The sequence below is a fragment of the Nyctereutes procyonoides genome, unplaced genomic scaffold (genome assembly GCF_905146905.1).
Source record: "Nyctereutes procyonoides isolate TBG_1078 unplaced genomic scaffold, NYPRO_anot_genome, whole genome shotgun sequence".
Lineage (NCBI taxonomy): Eukaryota > Metazoa > Chordata > Mammalia > Carnivora > Canidae > Nyctereutes > Nyctereutes procyonoides.
Window position 1 is genome coordinate 59,526,167 of NW_026575135.1, and position 17,588 is coordinate 59,543,754.

General features: G+C 38.4%; 1 long non-coding RNA gene across 1 annotated transcript in view; it reads left to right on the top strand.

Moving 5' to 3' along the window:
* The window catches only part of LOC129495073 (uncharacterized), a 115,121-nt gene extending 97,953 nt beyond the window's left edge, over nucleotides 1-17,168 (top strand). The window contains exons 2-3 of the long non-coding RNA XR_008661451.1: nucleotides 6,082-6,242; nucleotides 17,125-17,168. This is a non-coding gene — a long non-coding RNA (uncharacterized LOC129495073). The remainder of the gene's footprint in view (nucleotides 1-6,081; nucleotides 6,243-17,124) is intronic.
* Nucleotides 17,169-17,588: the final 420 nt, after the last annotated feature.

Here is a 17,588-nt window from a genome sequence, read left to right on the forward strand (position 1 = left end):
TGACATTTCTGATGAAAGCATTTGTTTCACCCAATTTATTTTTGTAGCAAGCTTGATTTTATGTAGCGTCACATGGCTCAGTTCAACTGACATCTTTTTTGGTGTGAGCAGGTACATTTCCAGAACAAAACTAAGGCCCAACTTGGGAACTGAATACAGGTGTCTTCAACTATACATTTAAAATGAAGAAGATCCAGGACACACTGCTCACAACATTAGCATGAATCTCATATAAATCCAAAGCTGTTCACCTGGCAGCAAAGTAGTACAACTCTATGCTGAACCCATTCTAGCAGGAGATTTTATTGATGCAATTGCCTGGGGTACATCGGGCCACTATACCCATAAAAAATAATGATTAAGCTGTGGGATGTATTACACTCCACAGCTTAGCACCTGAACTAAGCTCAGAGCATTGATTAATATTTCTATTTATGTGTCTTGTTTTCTGTTGTTGAGGAAGATACCTACAGGCCATCCATAATCTTTCATTTCCATTTTACTTTTATTACTATCTCTATTAAAAGGGAATCAAGAAAGCAATGAAGTTTCTTTTGCAATAAAACAATAGGAAGGCCTTTTTCCTGACTGTTTTTTTAGATTGAAATCATCTAGGGCTACTTGTATTTTTATTGGAAGCTCCTAAGCTGTAGTCATGCTGACTCCTTGTAGAGCAGGGAGATAGGATGTGAATAACACAGCATCTACAGCTCATCTCTTAAGCAGTGCTATGACTCAACCTCTCATCCACCCAACAAATTCCACACCTTAGTAGGACTCAATGTCCCGTGGGCCTGGAGACTGCTAGGTCTGGATGCTGTGTTTCTCAGACAATTCCTATAAACAGCCAAGTTGTAAAATTCAGACTGACTGGCACCCTCGCACTCTTTTTCTACCCACACTAGCAGTACAGTCATGCCTACCCTGTGAGAATGGAGAGCAACTGGAACAAAAATCCACTGTGCATCCTAGCAGACTGCCCAGAGTGTCTAGAACTCTCAATACAGGCTGGGAAGGAAGGAGTCTGCAGGCTTTCTCTTCTTTCTAATCCTTGCTTTATAAATTTCCCCCAGAATCCATATCACACAGCCTGGTTGAGTTTTCTCTAAGTTTTGCCACATGACAGGTGGCAGTTACAATGAAAGCTGTCTTCCCTGGAAGTTGTGGTCCACATTCCTTTTGAAAGCAACAGTGTTAGCCCTTAGTCCAGTTCTAGACTAAGTGCACAGTCAAGGCAGGGGGGAGCAGTAGATAAGCTTCCATGTCACTTCTGAAGGATGAGAATTTAGACCAAAATCCAGGCTTACTCATCTGCATTGTTGAAGTCTGGTTCTTGTCAAGAGGAGATTTAGAAGTTGCCAGCAGGAGTTCCAAAGGAAGTTGAGCAGAATGGCAGAAGCCAAACATTTAAGTCAGACAAGAGCCTCCAACTGGAAGTCTACAATAACTAAGCAGGATGATTAGGGAATGAAAAGCAGGGAGCAAGACTTAGAAGAATCAAGAAAATCTGAATCACCCAGAAAGCCAATCCTAATAACAACAGATCCTTAAAAGAAACACACACACGTGCATGCAAACAAAACAAAGTATAAAAAGCCAGAGAGAGAAAAAATAAAAAAATAAAATTAAAAAAAAAAGCCAGAGAGAGGACTTACTGTGTGGTCCTTAGGACAGAGGCAAGCATTACTGTCAACTTATTGGCTGGTGAGTATAAAAGCAATAATGAAATGTGCTGGATTTTGACATCTGCTATCTAAAACTCGTTTGCCCATTTCTTCCAATTAGTAAGAAAGTTCCAGGGGAAAAAGATGGAAGACACCTCTTGAGGTAGTATGACCATATGTCCCAATTTGGTGGGACAGTGGCAGATTTTGTCCTCATATAATCAGCAAGAGCATCTCCTTTCCATATAAAAAAGATTACTAGTTTCAATGACAAACTTTATGGTTTACTTAGAGGTAAACCTTTACTTAGAGGGCTCCAATTGGGAAAGGGAGGGAGGAAATAAGGAGACAGTCATGCATTTTGCAACAAATATATATCGATCATTTACTCTGTGCCAGGCTGTGGTGATATGGGTATAAATTAGATAGTTCTATCTGCTCTCCTCACCGAGTCAGCCATGAAACAGGGAAGAGAAATAGGTAAAAGAAAAAGTAAATACCAGATATAGTCTGATTAAAATTAATCTCATAACAAATAATAAAATTAAATTAATTTCATAAAGGACAAGTAGGTGGCAATTAGCGAGTGATACCAGAAAATAACAGAAATATTCCAGAAAATGAAATCTAAAAATAAAAGCTATAAAAAACACATTGCATTATGGAAATGCAACGTGTTTTCTACCTATGTGAAATGAGTAACATATCCCTTATTTGCTCTCTACCTCCAACATGATAAATAAGAATAGGTGAAAATTCCCTTTAATAGACATAGGATTCATTTAATCTGTCAGTCCGTCCACCTACAAATATTTGTTAGTTCCTACAATGCTCAGAATATGGAGCCCTGTTGGGTATGTAACTAGCTGACAGACCTTATCCGCATATAGCTGACCTGGTTGAGCTCCAGGTAGTTGGGATTAACCCAGATACTTAAAGACTAGCATTACCTAATACCTAGAAGTCAAACTAAGCATATGCAGTTTTTGAAAGTAGTTTCTATTTGAAATATTTAAAAAAAGAATTGATGTAGTCATCATGAAAAAATAAAACCATAATTTCTTTAGGCATCCTTGTTTTACACCCCACTCCATTTTTATATTTAAGAACACACCGTAGGTCAGGGTGTAGATGGTCAAGCATGTGTTTTTGTGGTCAAAGACTTGGAGTATATTTTTCCAGCTCCAAGAACTGACTCAAACCTCCTTCATCAGAATTTCTTGTCACTCTCTATTCATTGTCTTTGGCCTCCTGCTGCCTAGGAAAGCAGTAAATGCATCCGTATCCTCTACCCAGTAGTAGTCTTCAAGAGATCAGAGAAGGGTCAGCTATTCCTCCATTACCTCCACCACCGTGGTCTCATTAATAGCATCCAGCCTATCTCCCCATCAACCTCTGCCTGTAAAATACATGCTTGCCCTCCTGTAACAACATCCCACATGGCCAATCTTAAGGATTTCTTAAAATTGAAGTAGAACTTACGGTTATCCCACAGTACCATTATTAAATGCTACTGTTAAAGGGAAAAAAATATAGGCTCACTCCTCCAACAGCTCGCAGCTGATCCTACCCTCTTTTCCCCTGAACCTGGGATTCACCTGACAGTGCCTTAGATCATTGCTTCGTATAACTGTTTTAAATAATCAAAACTGCCAAGAGACTTCAGTATTTCTCTAAGCGGGAAGAGTACTCTAGTTTTTCCAAGTGTGCGCCAAGTGCTTTATGGGACAGTGACATTCTTTGCCTCTCCACAATAGGCTGAGGCTATTGAGAAGATTCTCAGGAGCAGTGATGTATTTCATAGGTCAGTATGGCCTGTGTGTGAAGAATGCATTTCCAAGAGAGCTGGCTCAGGTTAGAGGTATTAGAAAGGACTCTGCCCTGAGATTTTTCTCCCTTACCTCTGAAAGCCTAGCCATGAACAGACACACAGAACACTGGTCTGCAGCTGGGTGACTTTTGTTTTATGTGTTTCCATTGAAAAGTGAAAGGAGATTTTGTTTCTTGGGAAAGCCTGCCCTTAATTTCATCAACCTCTACTGCTATTAGGTAGATTGGGTAGGACAGGGTAGAGATTACAGTCCCCACTCATCAAGTTATCATTGCTGATACCTAATGCCTATCAGGTCCACCAATGCCATTTTCCTGTGCAAAGGACAGATTATTTGAAGAATCATTCCCGTTTCATCAAGAGACTATCAATTTGTCAGTGGCACGACGGTGTTGGTTGACTGATCACACCACAGAACATTGACAAGGTTTTTTTTTTTTTTGTCCTTTAATCCTTTTATCAAAGTTACTTCATAACCAAATATTTTTCAAAAGGCCAAGCTGTCTTTTCAAGAATACAAACATTTGTTTTAAAAGGGAAATCTCAAGCTGCGAAGTGAACAGTAAAAGGTAGAATTGAGCCTAGAAATGAACATGACAAGGTGCAATATTCAGTGTGTATATCAGATTTAATTTTGCATAAGAAATGAATTTCTTCAGCTTATTTTTTAATTAGCTTAAGCAAGTGCTTTCAGGAGCCAATAACACAGACTTACGGGAACTGAATTACTGAAAGGGTTCGGAGCCCAGGCTCTAAATCACAGGCCTTGAGCCGATCCCATAATTAACACCAAGCTGAGGCACTGCATCAAATGCTCCAGAAACACCTTTGCCAAAGAGCGGGTGGGGAACGCAGCGATCGTTAAACCCAGGCAGTAGCATCTCAGGGACTGCAGGGCCTCGCCAAACATTGAGAAGTCAGTTACATCAACGTGCTAAGCAGTTAATGTCCTGTCAGGCACATCTGTGTTTACTACCATCAGATAGTCCCAGCTGTTCACGTTGTCTCTGTTTGATGGTCATTCTGGGACCTGCGTGATGTTGAGAAGCATGTTATTAGAGAAGTAAATTCCTTACTGAGAATTGATCAAGGAGGGAGGTAAACTCTGGGATGCCAGAGTTGGTTCATAAAGTTGAGGACACAGACGTGTACTGGCAATTACAGAAGCGAATTTATTTGGGACTCTTAATCAGGGCTTTTAGGGGTCTGTTATTGCTTTGGTTTAAATTATGCTTTCGAATCACTCCTGTAGTCAGGTTCTTTTAGGGCACCTCAAATAGATATAAAGCATTCCTTTCCTGTGGGCACTGGAAGCAGGCAGGTGCATTGCTACTATACAGATAAGGAAAAAGAGTCACTGAGATGCCAAGAGCAACCTCTCAAACAGCTTGTTGCAGAGGCCAGGTGCTATGGATTTAAGAGAGGAAAGGTAATTTGTCTCTGCTGAGGGTCTTCTGTTTGCCTTTCCCGGTCCACTCTGCCCTTCACAACCCTGCTCTCTGCTCCGAGAGCCTCTGGGGATTGGGAGGCCCCTGGCTTCCCCCTTGGGCTCAGCCCCTGGAGTTCCAGGGCAGGAAGGACAGCAAAGTAAGAAAACTTTCTCCCCCTCTCTGGCCCGTTTTCAACTGACCAGGTGGAAAGGTCACAGAGCAGAAGCTCCAGGACTCTTCTTGCAGCTTTCCTTGAGCCTAAGGTGGTGACAGTAGCTCTCTAATTACCCTGGGCACTCTACCATTCCCTGTGATCTCCTTACACCTTGCCCACATCTTTCTTCTTCTTTAAAGCTTCTTTGAACTATCCCAGTTTGAGTGCGGCGTCTTGTTAAGACCCTGGTGGACATGATATCCCTGCAAAAATGAGCTCGCAGGCTCCTTGGTGAACAGCAAGAAACACTGCATAATTGGCTAGAAAACAGGGTTATTCTGCAAATGTGTAACACACCCCAACTCATGCAGACCTTGATACTTTACCAGGAAACGAGTTCACAAAGTCCATGTCTTTTTCTCCTAGCTCCTTCTGCTTTCCTAGTGTACACTTTGAAGATAGAAAGCAAAAAAGCTAGAAGTCAGCCTCACTTTGAAGAGTTGAACATAGTCTTTTATAAACGTTTCCCATCAATCCCAAGGACTTTATGACACATCTCCACTCTTGTTCTCCATGCTCTCAGCCTTTTCTCAGATTCCAAAGGATACTTGGTCTGGTAAGTCCTCCGGACAAGAGAGAAAATCTGCTATGGCCCAAAATGTTCTGGTTCATACAAAAACTATACATCCATTTTCCTGTGGAACTCAGAAATATTCAAGTTTAGACTCTCCTACTGTGACTGTAACTAGTTGGTCATTCTGGTGCACTTAAGAATTGGTTTAAAGGGTTGACTAAAGCAACTTAGGCTAAATGCAGAAGTTTCACACAAAATGAGAATAAATAACCACATTTCTATTCATGCAATTGTATCTGGCAGCTCGTTATCAGGGGATGAGATTTGGTCTCAATCATTAAGCAAAGTGAAATGTAAAGAATAGCATGATGAGGGAAATGTTTAGTGGTGGTGGTGCTTGTCTTCTAAATAAAACTTTCATTGCTCAGGATGAAGGACGTGTGTCTCTCCTGGAGTGACTCAGCAAAGCCAACTGCCGCAGAATCCTCAGGAAGTGCCTACTGGGTTAAAAGAAACCTCATAGCTGCTCTGTGCTGCCTTTATTACTGGTTATGGACCACCTTCGTGGAGCGACTCGAGGTCTCCACAGGTACAGCAATTTCTTTTTTGGCAACTTTATTGTCAGACAATCTGCCTTCTGGGTATGTTGTTATCGCTGTAGTCAATTGATGTTCTGACATTGTTCCTGGCAGGCTTGGTTTTCCAGGGCACTGCTTGAGGAAAAACCACGAAAAACCTGGCACTGTTTTATACCCTTTTCCTCCCTGTGTATTATATTGCACAAGAATGGAGGTGGGAAAATTGGACTTTTAAAAAATAATGCAGCACCACTGAATGGAGAAAAAGAGTGACATCCGTCTACAAAACTCTGTCATTGCCAGGCTTTCCCATGAGAAAGAGCTCTGAGGTGTATGGAGTTTTAGCAGAGTTTGAGATAGTTTAGTTCACTGTTCTTTTATCTTAGATAGAAGATTGACCAAGTGTAACTCCTGTCAACACTCCGATGTGCAAAGAAAACATAAATACTTTATTTTGTCTTAAGCTGATCTGAGCTTCCAACCCTGTCACTATCCACCCACACTCATACCTCCATCCCCTGCCTACTCCCCATCCCCCACTTAGTGATTAATAGGAAAAAAAAATTAAGTGTCCGTCCAATCCTGTTTAAAGTATAATCCATTCAGATAATTTAAACAGCCCAGTTACAGTGTTTAGTCTTTTGACAAAGCACGTTTTTCTCTGAGGTAGTACCCATTTCCTCTTTCTTTCCTTGTAGCATTATCTGGGTACATTGGTTGAACGAGGTGACTTATGAAACTTTCCAGGAGTAGAAAATAGTCAGGGCCCTTCTACCCACACTTCCTGCTTCTTATCATCCACGTGTTGCTTGCTCTGAAGGAGTTCCCAGCTAAACTCTGTGGCTGGGTCACTTGTGATGTTGATCTACTTCAGTCAGGACCCATTAGCCCTCTCTGGTGGTTTTGACCTCATTTGGGTTTGTACTCTTTCTGTTGAGTTCTGTGAGACATGGCTCTGACTTCCATTTAGCCCCGTCTTGGTTATCTCCTCAGCTGCCCATGCCAGGCATCCATGTTTCCTCACTGAAGTAATTCCTCTAGCCTCTTCTCCAGTGAGGCTCTACATATATTCTGTCTGCACCACTTAGGAACCAGGGGATGCTTGCAAAAGCTGATACCAGGGGTTTCCTCTGCCTGGACCTGGTGCATCACTGGGTTGATGTGATTTATCCTTTATTGGGGTAAGAAAGTCCCCTCTGAAAGTCACAAATGTAGATAAGGGCAAGAAATGATACCCTCAACAGTCCTGTCAATTTACTTAACATGCCTTCTTTTCTCCAAAATGATACCCAAAAAGGAAAACTCAAGATATATATATATAGATAGATAGATAGATATTTGTATATTTATATTTATATTATTTATATATAAAACTCCCCTTTGTACCTCTTCTATGTGTCTCCTCACACAAATTTTCTGGTATCAGAAGAAGAGTCTTATTTAAAATGATCACGAATGTCATCTTAACTCCTGCTAAGCTCCAATAATGTCATAAATATCTTCTTTGGGCAGCCCGGGTAGCTCAGTGGTTTAGCGCCGCCTTCAGCCCAGGGTGTGATCCTGGAGACCCGGGATCGAGTCCCACATCGGGCTCCCTGCATGGAGCCTGCTTCTCCCTCTGCCTGTGTCTCTGCCTCTCTCTCTCTCTCTCTCTCTCTCTCTCTCTCTCTGTGTGTGTGTGTGTTTCTCGTGAATAAATAAATAAAATCTTAAAAAAAAGAGAAATATCTTCTTTGTACTGTATATATTAGATAAAGTGGTGCTGGCTTTTAAAACAACAGCCTCAAATCTCGGTCACATAATATGGTACCAATTTCTTCTCAGTCACCCCACAGTTCAGTGTGGACCAGTGTTGGGGACTAAGATACTCTGTTGTATGGACTTACTTGGGGGCCCTGGGATCTTTCCATGTTCTGGCTCTTTCAACTTCTAAGATATCTGTGTTCCCCTCTGGGTTCTGTGCATTTGGCTGTAGCTGAGGAAAGAGCATGTGCTTGGAGGAGTGTATAGGTTTGGGGGCTAGGCTTAGAAGTGATAAACATCACTCCTTCTTTATTCTTACTATTGTTTAACTGCAGGAGAGATCAGGAAACACCATCTTCCTGGGTGTCCAGCACAATATGAGACAGGTGTGATGAACATATGGCAATGTCTATGTCACAAATTAGTGACACAGTCTATTAACTGAGCCCACCAAGATTGATAGTTGGTATTGTAAGAGTGGGTTAAGGATTAGAACAAGAAGATGAAAGGAATTTTCAGTATCCACTCTCACGCTCTGAGCTTCCATGACTTAAAATGAGTATCTTTTACTTTAGGTTCCTTTAAAAAATAACAATAATTAATCTCCTCTGGAATATGAGTGTCTACTTTCAGCTATAGTGAAGGTCTGGTATGTAGGCATGGGGCAAAATATTTTTAAAAAACTTAAAAATTACCCCATTATAATATAGTTTGAATAGCTTTAGTAGCCCTTCCCCAATAGAAATATAAATATGAGAATTAACTAGAGTGTAGACAAGGGTCATTGAGAAAAGATAAACATGTTGGTCTAGAGACCATTTAGTAAAAGAGTTAGATAAATTCTGATCCACACACAGAGCAGGGGTCACAGACATGTAGCTTGTGGAATCACCTAGAACTCTCACTCATGTTAGCCTCATTGGTTCTGCCATTGCCATCCTAAAATTCTTAATTTTTTAACATGGCACCCGTGTTTCCATTTTGCACTGGATTCCACAAACTGTATAACAAGTCCTGCCCATTTGTGATTATGCCTAGAGGTGATGGGATACATCTAGACTAAGTGTCTCCAAGCTGTATTCTGAGAAGCCCTTTGGATTTAGTGGAAGTTCCTCAGAGACCTTGCCAAGGTGGAGGGGGGGAGGGGGAGGGGTTGGAAATCAAGCAGATGGTCTACCACCCACTTTTATTCATCACATGCATCCGGTGTATGCATGATATTTCATTTGAGGAATGAAATCAGTGCTAAAAATAAGTTGAAAGCCACTGGGATACAAAATTCCTCTCTGCTTTGATAACATAACAGAAAGTCAACTGCCATGAGGTGAAAAAAGATCTAAAACTCTGTTTCAGGGCATCTGGTTTTATTTCCCACTTCTGTTCCTTTTTAACTTTGGGGACTTACACAAGATACAAATTCTCTGTCAGTTTATTTATCTGTAAGATTGAGATAATAATAAACTGGGTATGATTATTGTCTTAATTCCATAATATGTATGTAAATACTTTAAAAGTAATTAGCTCTTGTATAAGTAAAAGACATTATAATAAACTGTATTTTAAATAGGTTTCTTTATTTTTAAATATATTAATTTTTAAAACTTAAAATGAACACAAAATTGCTACTAACTATAAAAAAGTGAAAAAAAGAAACAATTGTGCCTATTTGATTCTACATTCCGTGGCTATTTACTGATTATGGGCCTTACATGACAGGTCTTATTGGTAGACAATGTTGTCAATGCCTTATGTTGTCAATTTAGTAGAAATACTAAAATTAAATGAGCAGAATATTAGTCAAATGTGGTTTCCCAAGAAGTGCTTAAGTAAAGGCATTTAGTACTTAAGACCTTGAGAAACATCACTTCTGCTCCTCAATACTCTGGAGTATATGAACAGAATTACAATCCTGGAATCTGGCAGCAGATCTTTTGAAGAATAGATACTTCAGAAAAGATCCTCTCAGCCAGTGCATTCCCAATTCTGGAGCTTCTGGATCCTCTGTGGCCTTCGACTTGGTGACTGAGGAAGACCCATCCCATTGGTCTCTCTTCCTTGGTTTTGATCCTCGAGGTACACCAACACAGTGAAATGAAAGACCTACACAAGGGAAAAAAGATTCTCTTTCTAGAGCAGAGTTTCCTTTGTTCCTTTCCAATAGATCTCATCCCAGTCTTTCAGCGCCTTTCCATTTCAGAAGGCTCTGCCCAAACAGGAGACAGCTTTAAATCTCTCAGCAGTAGTTTGGGAGAGAAGATGGAGCAACAAAGTAATAGGGAGGAATTTGAAGCCAAAAAAGAAAGAAGAAAAAGAAGAAGAAAGAAAAGAAAGAAGAAGAAAGAAGAAAGAAGAAAGAAGAAAGAAGAAGAAGAAGAAGAAGAAGAAGAAGAAGAAATAATAATAATTCCAAAGAGAAAATAAATCCTAAAGGAAACCAGTTTAAAGAATACTCTGCTAGCAAGGAAGAGCCCTTAACCTCTTTTCTTTTCCCACTATCCTTATTGTAGTGACCTTATTGTCTTTGCTTGATGCACACATCAGAGGTCCCCTGACTGGGGGTGAAAAGAATTGTAAATAGGAGAGACAAAGCCTGAGTTCTCTAGGGAAGTTAGAGTTCATACAACATACATAAATTTCTGACTGATTTTGAAATAGTGTTCTTTTCCTGCCTTCCTCTTATGTAACAGCTCAAGGCATGCAAGTGGTAGACTTGGGGTCACATATGACTTCTAAGAAATTGCTTGTTGGCTTAATAGTAAAGGATTGTCAGAGGAGTTTTATTGAGAGGGAAACTAAAGTTAGAACAATGATAATAATATAAATCTAACATTTTTGAGCATGTACTACTATTGCTTATTAGACTAAGGACTATTACATTAAGTATCTTAACCTTCATGAGAATCATTACTTTAGATATTACTATAATAATTAGTATTATTATTTTCCAAATTTTCCAGTGATAAAATAGAAGCTCAGAAAGGTTAAGTGGCTCATCCAAAACTGCACAGCTCATGCATGGAAAGGGTCCATTCTTTTACCCAAGATTCCTAACCATCAAAGTCCATACCCTTAATCCTGTCTTTACTGCTATTTTCTGTGCATATATATCACATGGCTATAGGAACCCTAAAAAGATAAAAAAAAAAAAAAAACCAGTAGATTTGGTAATCTTAACTTTAAATTTGTATCTCAAACTACAAAAGAGCAAAAGTACTTTGGCAATTTTCTGGTGAATTTGATCTGTGACTAGAGCCGGAGTACATTAATCGGTCCTACCTGCTGGCTTGATGATTCCTAATTTCTTACTTCCTTTGAACAGTGTCTCAAAGCTATTAGAGAAGTCATCACTTCTTGTGGGAAGGGGGTCATTTTCTCAATTCTTCATCCTTCAAACTATAAAATGCTCCAGCTACAATCTGTATATGCTGGTCCTGCAGTTCTACCAGACGTCTTTGTAGCTCACAAGTGTTTTGTTTTGTTACCATAGAACCCGTTCATACCATCAGGAGAGGGCATGTAGCTCAAGCATTCAATATAACCTTAGTCATACTTTGTTCACATTTTTATCAGCATTTAAAAGTTTGTCTTTCAAAGAGTTCTTAAGAAAATCTACTACTTTTATCTTTTGATGTCCTTGATTCAAATATGAAAAAATAACTATAAACATTTATGATCTTCATGTATGCTAAGCATCTAAAGATAATGTACTAGCTCTCCACTAGAATCCCTAGCATATAAAGGCCATCCGAAGTCCAAGCAAAAATTCCCTACTAGAAAAAAAAAAATCCCTGCTAGACTATAAGGTCTATGAAGGCAGGGAGGACATAGGCCTGGATCACCGTCATATGCTCCAGGCTTAGCTCAGGGCACAACGTGTGGCAGACAATCACCAGAGTTTTGAGGATGTAAATACACAGCTACACCTCCTACTCATTCTCTTCATAGCCTCTTTCTCAAATTCTGAGACTGGCATTGTGGGTTCATGGGGAAGAAATTACTACAGTAACTGATTTTAGTTTACAAAATCTTGTCCCAGGGCTATTCTTATAAATTGAAATTTCAGTTTGATCAAATGATTCCATCAACCAGTCTCATTGATGAGTGATGATAGTCAAAGCGTTGCACCAAGTACACATGGCTCTTACCTGAAGGTAGGTAATAATCTCCTCTATGAAGTTTGGTGTTCTTTTTGGCCTGGACTTTGACCTGCTTCTGACAGCCACCTACCTGCTTGCTAGGCTGCCTGTCTAGGTATTCTGGTTTCATAGAGGAAAGTTTTAGCAAATTTGGGATTGATGAGAGATAATAATAATAATAATAATAATAATAATAATAATAATTGGATTTTACATTGTCATACTACTTTGTGTCCATAATTTCTCCTTTTAAGCCTTTTATTTTGGCTTATAAATTCCAAAGTTGATTGAATTTCTTCTACTTCATCATGTGGTACAGAAGCAGAAGCAGTCCTATTCCTCCCCTGCCAAGCAGATACTGAGATGTAGGTAGTATACATAACAGGGAAAAGAAAGAAGTCACAGAGGATACTTTTTTTTGTTTTTCCTCACCAGCTCCTTTTAACAGGCCTGTCCTGATTTTCTTTAGGCCCTTGGCTGCTTTCAGCTATATGTGAGTCTAATAGTTCCTTCTTTCCATGGACTCTACATTACACATTCTAATGCCAAATAAGTTTCTGCCATTCTTGTCACTATGGCTTTCTTACTGGGTTTGTGTGCATCCATAAGTGCAATGGCAGCATCTCATTTCTTTGAATAGCTTCACAATTTTCGTGTACCTACCATAAAAACAAGCAAATTGACACCCTGCCAGGAGTAGCCAGAGGAGATCTTAGAAGAGACTTCGTAATGACACTGTTGCCATATTGCATGCCTGTAAATAATTCATTAAGTCAACCACCCTTTTGTTTTAAGCAAACACAAGCAGATGCCTTTTTAAACTGGATGCAGACAACAGTTTTCAGAAAAACATTATTGTAATGTGACACTTAAAAAGAACATGTTTGCTTTATTGATTTTTACAGTGGTAATACACAGTGATTACTTTTGTTATCCATTTTGTCTTACTCATGGGCTTTGTTCTTCGCTCTTATTATTTTATACTTGTGTGAATATGTGTGAAATTTTACTGTTAACAGCAAGAGTGTGGAAAGGTAATGAGCAATTCATAATCAATCAAGTAACCCCAGGCAATCTTCCTGGTCAACATTATCTGCTGGTCTGTGATGTTAGCACCACAAGCAGAATTCTACTGACCTCTTGATTCAGCAGAGTGTATGTTACCAGATTATTAAAGGAAATGCAACCATTTCCAAACAGGAAGCATATCTGGCATAGTTAAAGGGTTCTTGAATCTTTTAGATCAACCAATATATATGTAAAAGTCAGAGTTAGGGACCAAAAATCATGTTTATATTTTCTAAAAGTTAAGATTTGTCTGTGCTGACAGTACAATTTGCTTCTTGAATTCATGTATTTATTTATTAATATCTGTGTTGTTCCAGGAAATACTTTGATTCACTCCTTGAAATGATTGTTTTTAGAGCCTGTGTCCAATAAACTGACTCATATTGGTTATTATAGGAGTTCATAATCTCAGCTGTACATTAGAATTACTTGTGTGAGCTTTTATATAATACCTATGCCCTGTTCTTAGTCATTTTTGCTTGATTGGTCTGAATGGGCCCTGGGCAATAGATTCTGTAAAAGTTTGTCAGATATTTCTTATGTGCAACCGTCCTGAGAACTGACTCAGATAATCTCTCGATTACCTAGATAATCTCATTTATTTGGGGATAGTCATCCTAACTGCGAAATTCTGAAAGTAACTGAACCTAGTTACTAGCAGACAGTGGATCATAATTGTTATCATCATAAAGATACATACAAAATTATAGGATGATAGAACTAGAAGCAAAATTGGAGAGCTGCCTTCTCCGTGGTATAAATGAATAGAAATCCCAGAAGGTCCCAAAAGATTGCAATGCTAATTAGAGTTAAGTCCAAATTAGAATCCAGATATCTTAGAATTCTGGTCCAGTTATTATTCTATTATACATAGAATTTGCATTGGCTAAAATGGAGATAAATCTAAAGCCATTTGGTCTAATATAGAGAGGTCAAGAGATGTACAGACGAGGAAGGAATCAAGGAACTTTGGGGAAACAATACCTCAAGACTGGAAGGGAACAGAGAAAAGACACAGGAGGTTAAAGAGTTAAGGGTGAGTTACCAAAGTGGATGGTGACCGATAACACTAGGACAGCAGGAACCGAAGACAGAGTCCAGACTAAAAGAACTTTAGACTCTAGGCACATCATAGAGGAACAGGCACAAACTTACAGCAACAATAGTGGGAGCTAAGGTTGCTTCTTAGAATCTGTGAATGACATGTTTCCTGTAAACATTGAGATTAGATTTAGAATGTAGATTGGCTTGGGCCATAGGCAAAGACAGATGGTCAGTCTGGTTTGAGCCAGGCAAAGATGGGTGTGGGAAGCTCTTGTTGAGAGTCAACACGGCTCAGGATGGGCTCCAATACCAAATGTAATCCTTGGAGACCTTTGTAGGGGATCCCCTAACCAGATGTTCTGATTATCACCATTATGAATAGATTGGAATATTAGTACGGGGTTTATTGGTTCTTTCAATGCTCTCATGGCGATTAAAATGAGTGCCAGATGGCTTTCCTGACCCAGATAGCTAAGAAAACATTGCCCTTTGGCTCTTTTCTGTTATTATCTAAAAGAAAAAATAGGAAAAATAAAATTTTGAAAGGATCTGCTATTATTGTCATGCCAAATGCTGATATGATATCTGCTTCATTAAGATTATAGATTTTTATCATTCTGTGAATTATGTACATTGCACATACATATAACTTTTTTGATATTAACCTAATAAAGCTACTTTATCTTCTTTTCTTTGTAATACCTTAGAGTGTACATTTGACTTCCTGAAAAACACAGAAGTCTTAGAAATGAAATATTGTGGGTGAATGGATAAAGATGAAATAGCAGCATAGCTGAATTTTTTAAAAAGTGGATGGAGTAAACATATCCTCTTTCTATATGTTTTATTTTTTTTAAAAAAATCATTCTATATTTAAGAGGAATCATTTGTATCATGTACACAGAATTTCCAATTGTGTGTTTGTGTAGTAATGGGTTTCCAGAGAAGAAAATTTTTGATAGCATCATAAGAACTCTTGACATAAAACTTCACAAGTTAGATGGAAACTTTATACTTACTCCTTTCTACCCACCCCACCCTGCTACTTAGAATCACACCTAATTGGTTGTTTCTAATTCCTTTGAAGAACTAATTTGATAATATAATCCTCATTCTTGTGTAGTCTTATGGACGTTAATGCTTCAAGTGTTCAGGTGGCCATTTGAAATGGTCTTTCTACAGCAGAAAATTTTGTTTGAGTACATTTGGTTATTTAGAGAAATATATAAGAATTCCATAATTCATTTTAGCCCTGGGCATTAGTAAAAGTCTAATCTTGATAGATTTTGAAATTGTGTCATTTATGTGAGATCTATGGTACACTACATTTTTTTTTCCTTGAGAGTAAGAAGAACAAGTGCTGAAATCTCTTTCAGAGAGATTTACAGCATTAATAACCCTAGGCTATTTTAAGTCACAGTCAATCTTTATGGAAAGAAGTACAGAGATTATACAGCAATGCCTTTATTTTTTTCTCCTAGATTTGCAAACTGATATTTCACGTATAAGTTATTAGAAGAAAACAATGCGTTCACCCTTCAAGAATATGCCTAAGGTCATTACTTCCTTTTCTTTATTCTTTCCATCTGTGCTCAAATGTTCAATGAAACACACACACACACACCTCAAAACAAAACAAAACAAAACACTCTACTGAGCTCATCAAGTGCAAGCAGGGCCTGAAATTTAAACTTACTTTGTGATCAGAGAAGTACACAGTCTTCCCCATGAAGAAAATGGGCCATTAGTTGTGTGGAAAGAGGCTGAGAATGCCTGTAGATGGAGTGAGATTCTAAAGGCATACAGAGGAATGTTCACAGCAGCGTTATTAATAACAGTCAAAAATTGGAAACAGCTTTCAAGTCCATAAGCAAGAGAATTAATAAATTGTAGTGTAATCATAACAAAATATCCCTCTATGATAAAAAAAAAAGAGCAAAGTGCTAATATTCCCAACAATATCCTGTTTGGAAGAAGCTCTACACAAAAGCATATATTGTATGATTTCATTTACATGATTTTCTAGGGAAAACAAATCTATGATGGGAACAAAGATAAGAGCAATGGTTGTTTCTGGAGTGCTGAAGGCAAGTATTGTCTGAGCAGGTGCATTAGGGAACTTTCTGCAATAATGGTGATGTTTGAGGTCTTGCTAGGAGTTGTAACACAGATGCATGCATTTTTCAAAACTTAGAATACACATTTAAGCTGTGTTGTTTTCATTGTCAATTTTACATCAAAAGAATAAAACTGTAAACAAACATTGAACTCTAGCTAATGACATGCGATGAAATATTTAAGGGAAAGTGCACTGATGTCTACGATGCACTTTGAAATGCATCAGAAGTTAAGATGGATAGATTGATATCTAGAGGGATGGATAGGCACATGGATATATGATAAAGCAAGTAAAGTATTAATGGTAGACTCTAGGTAATAGGTATATGGATGTTCTTTGTAATCTTCTCTGAACTCTGCCGCATGTTGAAATTTTTCGTAATAAAATGCTGCAAACATGGAGAGAAGAATTGGTCTTGAGAAAAAAATTGCTGTAAATCTATAGGTGATTTTCTCAAGAAATTTTAGCCTGATGACATGCTGTTTCATATATTGAAATACATGGAGATGTCACAAAATACAGAGCTGGAGTATCAACATAGGCTGAGGGTGATTGAATTTAGGACCTTATGCATGTCTGAATTGTGAACCCTACTAAGGTAAAACACTACGATGTTTTTCCTATGTAATGCAAGCATATTCTTAGGCTTTCTACCTAAAGTACACTCCATTAACCGATGCTAATGTTTTCCTAAATTAAAAACCAAAGAGAAATGAAAACATTCTTAGTTCACGAAATCTCCTACTACATACAAAAAAGTCTTTTGGTTTTTTTTTTTTTTAGGAAAGATTGGTGTTTGGCTTCCTGGAAAGAAAAAAAAAAAAGACTGTCTCTTCACCCTCTCCTAGAAAAGAACCATCTAAACAAGTTACAGGTTCTCTCTATTGTTAAAAAAATCTGGTAAAGGGACTTTTCAACAATAAGTAAAAAAATACACTGATTTATCTGGAGCCTGGTTTGTCTCAACATGATTCCTTCAAACACCTCATTACTAAGTTGCTATTTAGTTTCTTAAAGGCTGTTGCCATCTGCAATTTTCATAGCTTTTAGAAAATGAAGGACAGTCCATATGTGGGCTGTGGGATGATTGATAGTAGAGTCACATTTTTGCAGTTTGTGATGAGAATGACAACTTTCTCAAGACACTGTTCATGGTAAGCCAAATTCAACATATCCTTCCCAATGTTGCTTTTGACCTACATTTCTCTGTTGCTGAATGAAGGATCTTTCCATATTGTCTTACAAAA